An 11,344-nucleotide genomic window follows, 5' to 3' on the forward strand; every position below is an offset into this window, starting at 1 on the left:
AAATGGAAGTTCTAGTAGGCATTGTCCTATTGCGGGGAATGGCAAGTCTATGAGCCAATATTTTTTTTTTTTAATTTTTCGTCAATTTCGTAATTTCGTCTTGGCAATTTTTCCTTAAAAATTTTTATTTTCATTTGATGTCTTTCTCTTCTGCAGACAACTCTTTACGTAAGGAAATGTTATCATTCTAATGATCCTCGCTAACTAGTTAAAATCGAATGCCCGTTGCAAAAATTCTCTACACACTATAGGTATACAGTAAACATTGAGGATTTCGGAAGGAGAAAGGTTAACGCAACTCATGAAATATCTTGGTTAAAGATGGCTGCATTGCCACTTAAAAAATACTTTTTTGCATATCATAATAATATTTGCTCGATAAACCAGATTTGTCGTATTGACCTTCACTTCATTTTGCTTCTCCAGCCAATAAGCGTTGGCAAATACGTTAGCTTACTTGGTCCAATGGATACTAACTTTTTTAAGTGCGGAAAGGAAATTTTTTTCCAATATGAAATTTGCTGCTTTCCCAAATTGCTTGTTCATTTTCCTGTTCGCTATGTTGCGGCAATAGTTGAATTATGCACGGATATCGGGTTTGTTGCGACTTTGTTGTTATTGAAGTTGTTCTGCAGCTACTGCGCCATCATTTATGTTACACTACTGTATTATTCTTGTATCCTTGAATATTTTAAATATTTGTATTTTTACGTATAAGCTTCTTTTGAGCCAATAAAAGCAATAATTCATTTTTCTAAACACTTGTTGTAAGCCTCGACTAGAATGGCTTTGGCAGTCTTCAGCGAATTAATTTTAATGGCTTCCTTGGATTTATGCCACAATTACCGAAGCAAACTTTCCTATTTCGAAACAATAAATTACATCGACCCAATTCTGAACCATACAGTGGCTGAGGGATGACTCATCTTTTCGTACTTGGCCAAAAAACCAGTCATAGCCATGCTAGAATGTGACGTCGTGGTGAAGAAAACAATGAGCATCACTCTAATTTTAAACCGACTTTGAAGTTGTTTTTGTTTCGCCTAATTTTTGACTAGTTAGAATGTTGGACAATTTCGATTCATAATTGTTGGATCTTTTTTGCGACTTCTACTCAAAATCCTTTTTGCAAAAGAAGCCCTTTGTTCTCTTACATAAGTTTTTTCCTGCTCTCTTGCTAGTTTCTTATTTTCAACTATCGGCACCAGTTTCATTGGGAACACATCTTCATTCAAATAAAAGTCCGCTTCGTGGATCTCGACTTGGAGAAGCTTTCATTTACAAACATAATAATATGAGTTTTTCACAATATTACTTAACTGTCCAAGTATAGATCTACTCATCCAGAAGGTTGAATCCTATGACCATTAACAGAACCTAGATCAGTAATGCTATCTGCACTACATTTATTGTTTAACTATATAAATACATTTCTCACGATCTATATACATAAAAAATGAATGCATTCAAAAATTAGTTGTGATCACCCATTTGACTACCGGAAACTAATTTTAGAGAAATGGGGCGGCAACAATATAAATTTAACATTAACCACAAATCTGCCACCGTTCAGAAGCACACACAGCGACAGGCGAGCAGTCAACAAGCGAGCCGACGTTCGTTATTTAGAATCGTAATGAAATCGATGTTGTTGTCGGTCACCGAAAGTACCGCAAAATTATGAATTTCGCAAACGTGCGTGCATTTCAATGCGAGCACACCGGTTAGACGGTCGGCGAAGCGCGCGCGCGGACAATCTAACTTCGTGTGGCGTAGTGCAATCCACTGAGCCACACTATGTAAGTCGGCCGAACATGGCCGCGTGCTTAGAGCCTCTTGCCTGTTTTTTTTGTTTTTAGTGCGGCCACCCCGCCGTGGGGTTGGGCTGCGTCGCCGACATCGTCAAGTAGATACTGCTCTCGATTTGCTGCCAGCTTAATAATGCTGTAAAACGGCGTGTTTTACAACGCTTGCGCCACACCGTTGCTGTACGCGTTGCCGCAACGGCAGCTGGAAGAAGTTGTTACACCCAGCAGCCACTGAAACGGCGATTGCGGCTGGCGCACCGGTTGACGGCACTGTTGCCGCCAAAATGTTGATTGCTGCCAGGCATGCGTTTCGCTGCTGCTCAGCTAAATGCTGGCAAAATTCGCGCAGCGGTGTTGCAGTTCATCAACGTGTTGTTCTTGTTTTAATTTTAGTCAGTCAAACCGTTGCTTTGTATTGAGTTTAGGGTTTCATTGTAATTTCGTGCTTCGATTTGGTGTTATGGAATTGTGCATTTCTCTTTGGCGAAAAGCTCCGCTGGACATCGCCGCCGACGAGTGCTTCAGTGCCCTCCCATTGCGGCGCCACAGCACGTGTCCTTTGCACAGGCGCAGCCAACGAAGCGTTTAGCGAGTACGAGCTAACATTTCACGAACAGCAGCCGTTTAAACGTCATTAAAGTGTGGCGCAAGTGCCACCGCAGTGATTTTGGCGTTTCTTTTGTTTTGCGGAAGTGTTTTTATAAACGCCCGATGTGAGCTTTTGTCGGCCGCGCTCGACTCATGCATTTGCATGGGAAGCATTTTGCTGATTCTTGCGGTGTCGACTGTCAACTGTCACTCTTGCTCAGCGTATCATAGAGCTCGGTAAGCCACACGTACTCATTAAGAGCGCGGCACAGGCTGCATCTGCACCGTGATTTAATTAGTGTTTGCCTCATTGCTTGAGCGCAATGCGTTTTTTCAGTGGCTAAACACATTAGTTTTGTTAAATTAGATTTGCGCTCGTGCTGCGCCCACTCTGATCGAAAGTGCTTTCTTTGTTTTCTAGTAGTCAGCTTTATTTTTGCTCAAGTGATTTGTAAACACTAGTATTCCGAAGGATGAAGTACTTACAGCGAGTATACAAATACAGTTTAGGAACCTTTCATTCAGGGAATCTGATTTTTTACTACTATTTCTTAAAAAATATTGTATATGATTCTAGTTGAGTCGATTGGCGACAAATCAAAATTCAGTTACTTTGCAAGGATCAAGGCACATAACCCATAGTGCAGTTCGTGAAGGGGCATTTCTTTTAGTTTGGCTCCTTTCCAATCATTTCTTCTCTGATTTCTCGAAAAAGACACTTATTTCTGAGTTAATATCTTTATTCGAACCTAATTTCATTTGCATAAAAGGGACACATATTTTAAAAAATGTTAAGGTACTTAATGTTTATGATATTTGAAAAAATTTAGGTCATAATTTAGGTGGACGTTGAATCCATTCTTAAGTGATAAAATAGTCAGATAAACCCATTTATTTCTCCTTTCACCACAGCCTTCCACCGGAAAACACTTTGATCGCCGAAGTCACCCCCACCAAATAGTGTTGCTTCTAGGCTGTTAAGGACTGATAGGTTTACACATGTCTTTGGAGAGGGTTCAGATATTTTCATTTATGGCAGCTACAGGTATCTTAAGATAATATTGACTGAACGTGTTGATTGCATGTTCTTAGATGACAACATCATATCTTAGGATGAGAACTTAGTCACGTAAAACATTTTTAACCAAAATATTTATGTTTCTTTGCTAGCGCTGAAATCTTACTTTTCTAATACGTAAAACTACTAAATTTATAGAAAAGTGTCGATGGCTGACAATGCAGGTAAAGTTGAGGCTCGTGCTTTTGTACAACAACAGCTGTCAGAAATAGCGTTACTCAAAAGAAATGTCTCACTAAAAGCAAAAACGTCTTGGAGGTTTTTGGGTTATTCCATCTACCAATCGCAGCTGACCTTTCAAATCGGCATCATGCGCGCTTACGATTGCAAAAACTAAAATGGAATTAATGCGTGCTGAGTTACCATTTAAGAACCGTCAAATGGTTTGACGTTTGACATTTGACAGTTGGCGCTGCTAAATAATCCAATAATGTAAAAGAACTTTTCTTTACTCTGGGTTGAAACAAAGAAGCAAACAATCAAAACTCAAACAAACAATATTTGTGTTTTAACCGCGATGCAATAAAACATCGCTCATGACGTTATACCAAGCCATATTTACGTAAATTATTGATTGCTAGGGGTGATAGGATGGTTCAGCATCCAAGAGTAAGTTGTTAGTATTGAGTAGAAAAAAATATTTAAAAGGTTCCTTAACATTTTTATGATATTTTTCTTCTTAACTGGTGTAGACACCGTTTACGCCGTTATAGCCGAGTTAGCAGCATGACCTAGCCAGCGTAGCCGCTGTCTATTAATTCGCTGAACTATGTCAATATCGTATATACAAATCCTTTCTCTCGAAAAATCGTAATGTCGACTCATCAGATATTGTCAGCGTCCATGCCTCTGCACCATATAGCAGGACGAGAATAATGAGTGACTTATGGAGTTTGGTTTTTGTTCGTCGAGAGAAGACTTTACTTCTCTATTGCCTACTCAGTCCGAAGTGGCACCTGCTAGCAAGTGTTATTCTGCGTTGTATTTCGATGCTGACGTTGTTGTTGGTGTTAATGCTGGTTCCAAGATGGACGAAAGTATCTACGACTTCAGAGTTATGACTGTCAACAGTTCCACATACTAAAATACATAAAGCATTATAAGTTACTCATCCACATTGAGACGTTCCTCTGTCGATTTTGTTGTTACTGATATTATGATTAATCCTTATGTGACTTCTTTGTTTCACGTGAAGTGGGAAATATGAAAGATGCTGTCGTTTTGAACCAAAGATTCACAGAGCGTATTGACTGAATCTTTAATTTGGCTTCTTGAGGAAAATTGTAAAAGACTGAGTTCGCAACAATGTTAATTAAGTTATTTGGGGAACTCCCCAGGGGATATGCTAAAAACTTGATATATTAAAGATTCGGCTGGAAGGATGTGGACTTGAGTTATAAGTTAAAGTTATAAACCTCGGAGACTTCAGACTATTCAGCCTTAATATCAGTATTTACTAATGAACCTTCGTAGGGTCTAAGTATATTTACATACATGTGTACATATGTATGTATTCAATTCGCATTTAATTCATTGTTTTCTCCCTACTTTTCCATTATGATGCTGTGAGTTTTGCTTAGCAAACAAAAGCGCAGTTTGTGGCGCATTTCAAGTTCCCTTACGCTTACACAATGCATATTTCAAACAAATATTGCTGATTTTCTGCTCGACAGCAAGAACAGAAAAGAAAAAAACCAATAAAAAGTTGACTATATGACATTCGTACACTAATCGCGCTGAAGGGCTTAGCACGTAACGGGACAGCGGTACCGGTGGCAGAGCGCATTTTAACTGGTGTCACGTGATTATTTGTGGCTGTGATCTGATTGGCATTTCCGCTTCAGTGGATCCGAATTGAAACCACAAATGCACGAGTACAAATGTATTTGTGGATGGGCGCCCGTATTTGGGTAAGGTGATGAAGGTTTCATTGGACGCAAGCGAATTCGGTATTGCAGTCACATTTTAGTGCGGTTATGTTCACTTTATGTGGAATGGGCGTTTACGTTGGAAAATAGCATTCGTTATTGTGCATTTAACGGTAAACTGAGTGATGCAGTGATATAATTGGTATGTAAATACATATGTATAGCATCTTTTAGTATATAATATATACATATATTTATAAGTATGTGGAAATATTCATATTTTATTTTTAATTAGATGCCAGCATGTACTGTCTGTATGTTTGTAAGTGTATTTATGCATTTTAAACATTTTAAAAAATATTTGTTTATTCTTCTCTAATAATAAAATTATAACACAATTTAGTGCTCTGCTGGAGCCCAGCTCTTTTCTTAATTAAACATTTCTACGTACCATTTAATTTCTTGTTTTTGTTTTATTTTTTTATTTATCAACATCGCAAGTAACTTTCTTAGCAACAGCAACTCCCGCGCTTTTCCGCATAAATATTGTTGTGAAAATGCATTTCCCCCCACATAGTGTGTTTCAGTTTGCTCATAATTTATGACAGTTTCTCTTCGTTGAAACGGGATGGTCGCCATTTCCCAACAACACACTTGCGAGCGCTCGCGTGCATTTAAATGTATGTGGATAGGTAAGCATGTTTGTTGTACTTGCGCCATATCCCCATAGACATCCGGGCCACCGTTATACTCACCCCTTTCGTAATTCATTTTGTAATTATGAAACTGCGTTCACTTTTAATTTAATAATTTTTATTTCTTTCAAAACAACAAAAAAACATTTTTGTTGTTGCCTCATTTCCCTTGGTTAATGCAGATCGCTGTTGTTGCTAAATGCCGTTTTAATTACTTTTATTTATTGTTGTTACATTGTTGCTCATTAGTTTCGTTCATGTGGCGAAGGGCCATGGAAAATGTTTCAAACTGTGCCGTTGCATTTCTGACGTGGAAATGTTAATGAAATGTACATTACTAAAGTGATAAATAGTGGGTGGAGAAAATGGTTAAAGCTTTTGCTTTCCAACTTTACTAATTGCTTAATGCAATACTTTTTTAAATTTCCTCGAATATTATATGGAAATTTTTTTTTTCGAGAACCACAACAAAAATTATAAACGCGCTGTCTCGGTTATGTCGAAGGCTTTACCAATTCCATTTAGAAAATATACATTTATTATCTATAAATCTTATTTATTAAAGGCATGAAAAGAAGGAATGGATGGATTCAAACCGACCCTAACATTAAGTTACATGGGGATATAAAAATCGTTTCTGACCACTCCCAAGCGAATGACAGTCAGGGAACTTTCCTCACTTGCGTGACTACACATGACTCCATCCTTCACTGATATCATTGCCCTCCACATCCGCGCGGTTAGTTCTGCTTTCTCCAGATGGGATAAAGAAGCGAGGCAGATGGGTCTGTCTGGGGTATGCCAACGGGTGCTGCTACTTCGGACTGAGTAGACAATTGAGAAAACAAAAACCAAACTCTATAAGTAACTCATTACTCCCGTCCTGCTATATGGGGCAGGCGCATGGACGATGACAACATCTGATGAGTCGACGTTACGAGTTTTCGAGATAAATGTTCAGCGGAAGATTTATGGTCCTCTGCGCATTGGCCACGGCGTATACCGCATTCAATGGAACAATGAGCTGTATGAGATATACGACGACGTTGACATACATAGTTGAGCGAATTAAACGGCTACGCTGGCTAGGTAATGTTGTCCGAATGGACGAAAATACTCCAGCTCTGGGGAAGCCGGGGGAAGCAGAGGAAGAGGAAGACCTCCACTACGTCAGAAAGACCAGGTGAAGAAGGGCTCAACTGGGAATCGGGGAAAGAGAAACAACTGGCGCGCTGTTGTTAACTCGGCTATAACCGCGTAAACGGTGTATGCGCCAATAAAGAAGAAGAAGAACCATCCGCTTCAGTAATAAATCGACTTTGTAGCGATTTATCAGATGAAAGTTCGGTCCATGCGGTTTTCAATTTTATCCAGCCTTATTTAATTTGTTGCAAATGGTTTTTTGTGAAATGATTAGTTCCAGTGCTTACATTATGGCCAGTTCCCGCGATTTGCATTATTTGATCGATTATGGGATCCATATTTGAATTCAAAATTACCGGAACGGAATCGACGAATTCAAAATTACAAGAGATTAGCGCTAACAATACAATAAACACTTTTTACAGCCGTCTTTGAAACGTGTTCAAACAATACTGAGTCAAGTGATCGCAAGTCTCTCAGAAATTGTTCAGTAGGAACTTTTATATTTCTAACGCCATAATGCCAATATAATAATGGATTCCTTTTTACTAACCTTGACCTCTGCTTTTTTAGATAGCTTTGAGAAGATGGCACACGTTTGAAAAATTTGGATGAACTTATTAAATTCTACAAATTCAAATGAAAGCTCATAGATCAAAGAGAGGCAAGCCTTTACTATTTGCTACTCTAAAACTTCATTAAAAATATACAAGCTACATCATAGCAACATATACTATTAAAAACTATTAATGGAGAACACTGAAAGTGGTTTAATAGTTACACTCAGTTGCATTAAGATTGGCGCGTCTGTAAATTAGCTGGAACATTAAGGAGGTGTTAAGTCAACATTATTAGGAATTTTACAATTGAATTGCAAACAAATCGCCCATTTGTCAAATAAAACCGATGACAAACAATGAAATCGGAAATCGCAGCAGATGTTAATCCGGTCGCAACACAAACTGAACAACTGTACCATCCGGGCGATTTTGCCACGAACGCGGCAGGATGACAAACCCGCAGGATAATGAAGAATGACAATGACTGCGGACCTGTGGCGAAGCGAGTGAATCTGCCGGACAACACATACACTTAAACATATGTATGTGGATGCAGAAAACAGAACCGAACAAAGTGGGGGAGGGCTAATTCAATTTTTATTACAAATAACAACGCCACAGTTGGCGGTGGCACATGACATAAGCTCAGCACAACTTCTAACATTTCTATGATGAATTGAGCGGAATGGCAAAAGTAATATAGAAACACAAATAAAACAAAACAGAACAGAACAGAACAAGCAAAGCTGTTGGTTAAAAGGCTACAAGGAGTGCACTTCCTGGCGCCGTAGATTGTTGCAAATGTTATTGTTGTAAAATTAGAATTGGCGCTGAGGACGAATGAGAAGACTCCCGCTAGCAGACGCGTGCGTAGGAATCTGCGTGCTCTGAGTGGTGGAAGAGGCGTGTTTGTGGCGGGCGGCCTCTACAACTGGTTGTGCGTTTGCATGTGCTTGCATGAGTATGTGCGGCTGTGTGCGGGCGAGTGTGCTAGGGGCGAATACGTAAGCGAGTGAGTGAGATGGCACGTGTAGTTGGCGCACGCTGAATGCTGCGTTGTGTGGCCAAGTGCCTTTTGGGCCAATTCAATTCGCGTGCGGCCAAAGCCGAGTGGTTGGCATTGCGGCAGGGATAACGTAATTGTGTGCACTCGTTTGTGGCATGTGCGATATCCTGTGGGCAATCAGAGTACCACACAAACAACAACCAACAATGATATGGCAAAATGTATATACAAAAGCAACTTTAACAACAAAAGCAACGATGCGGCGGCTGCTCGGCAAGGTGTGAAAATCTTTATTCGATGAGGAAATTTTAAAACTGTATTAAAATTTACTTTGTTGAATTGTATGACTTGTGCGTTTGCGACAACTTCCAGGCGCACCGGAAATCAATGCAGAGTGTGAAATTTAAATTGTTGCAATTTTGGTTTTTATGGTTTGCGGCTGAAATGTAGATGTAAATGTGTATATGTACTTACTCTTTTGTTGCTGTGTTAAATTTAGACTGAAAATGTACATGCTTGCTATATGATTTTCTCTGCAGGATATTCAATGACTTTTTACAATTAGTGTCCTTCTACATTTTATTATCGCTTGTGTATGAGTGTATGTGTGTGTATTTGTGTTGCTTGTGAATTTGTCTAATTTAAAGGTTAGGTTAACGATCAGCATGGCGCCATTGCCAGCCAGCTGCTTTTTCCCCGGCGTATCCCATCACTTATAGAGCATTTACTCTTGCTCACATAGCTATTTTTTACCATTAGTACGGACATCGCTAGCATTCATACTTTTTCCAATTGTGTATGTACATACATATATAGTGTTCCATTTAATTGCTGCTGATATTTGTCAATCAAATATTATATTTGCTCATGTACATATGTATATCTATTAAATACCTATTTAAATTATTATAAATATTTATATATGCACAGATATGTACATATAAGTAGATACTCACATACATATACATAATTCTTGTTTCAAAATTGTTCGGTATTTGGTCGCATGCCAAATATCTTCTTGGCCATAAAAAAAGTTGAATTGCCGTTCGTCTTGTCAGTTCCTGCTTATAACCATTCTTACCGTCTATACCCTTCTTCAGAAATTTTTATTATTTCATATATCTCTTTTATTGCCCAGCATGTACTAATATTCGCAATTTCACAGCTTCTTTCCCTTTATTATTCTGCGTGTCATCTTTATCGTTGTCATTTATAACTTTTTTTGATCCGTTTACTCTTTCTCGTCGTTACCTTTGTCCTTTGGTTGTTATGTAGAGAGTTTTAGTTTTTTCCTGTTGGCTTGTGTTTGTTGTACATTGTACTTTATTGCATTTATTTCTTTGTTACTGTGGTGAATTATTATTACTGTTGTTGCTGGTAATTTGTCACCGTGGGATATTAATTTTCTATCTTTCTCAATTCCTTTTTAGTTATTATGAGTTTAACAAATTTTCGTTATTTTCCAATTTATAAAGAAATGAAATTAATTCTGTGTATTTTAATTAAAATGGAATATTTTACGCTCTCCCAATTTGAAAGGATCAAAAGTGGAGAACACGCTTCATAGCAGCATTTCTTTTAGCATAAAGAGCTATAAAAAGATCTTTAAAGCTACATACATATGTATATGTATAGTGGTACGGACAGAAATACGAGTACTGGTTCGGAGAATGTAGCGTTGTCTTGGACAATAATCTATGGCAAATTTCGTGAATATATCTTGTAAAACAAAAATTACTTGAATTTGGTCGGTCAGTTCCTATAGTTTTGGCAAATGAATGAATCATGGGTTGGAATGAACGTGTGCGAAGTTTCAGATCGATATCTCAACAACTTTGGGACTAGTTCGCGTATGTGTAGACGAATAGACGAACTTACGGTCTGTTTACTTCTAAAACTTGATAAACTTTATTAACTTTTTTCTACTTAGTACTTCAATATGTTTGAAGAATAAGTCAGATGCCGCGTAGTATTTTATGCTCTTATCACATCTGTATTAAATTTGCTTTTTTGTTGACGTTGGGTGGAACAAATTAGATAATTTTGAAATCAATAATATATAAATCAGTTCATATATAAACTTCCAGTTAAAAAATATTTTTCAGTTTATATCGGAATATATAAATATGGGGATAGCAAGACTTGACAGTTAGTAGATTAGATTATATTAGATTAGTGAATGACGATGGCACGTGATTGATAAATTCCAATATACTGTTAGGTGCTATTGTAGTGACGTGGTCCCTCTTTGAAAACATGGATCCAACGTTCTTAATCCTGTGCCTAGAGACTGCTGTGCAGTCGATTAGCAGTTGTTCTGGTGTTAAAGACTCCAAGTCACAGAACCGGCAATTCCCACCAGAATATAGGCCCATGTTAAATAAGCACTTCTTGAGCTTAAAATAGAACTAGCTAGTGTAGACGCCGACAGTTTTTATCGTGAGAGGTTAATCTCATTAGCCAGTTCATTCCCGGCTCTATCTTTGTGACCTGGCTCCCAAATAAGGAGCACATGGTTACGATCTGATAGACTATTCAGTCGTTCTATACACTCCTGTACCAATAGCGATTTGATCTCGTACGCAGAAACTACCCATA

This window comes from Bactrocera latifrons, unplaced genomic scaffold (genome assembly GCF_001853355.1).
Source record: "Bactrocera latifrons isolate USDA-ARS-PBARC rearing strain unplaced genomic scaffold, ASM185335v1 scaffold_106, whole genome shotgun sequence".
Classification (NCBI taxonomy): domain Eukaryota; kingdom Metazoa; phylum Arthropoda; class Insecta; order Diptera; family Tephritidae; genus Bactrocera; species Bactrocera latifrons.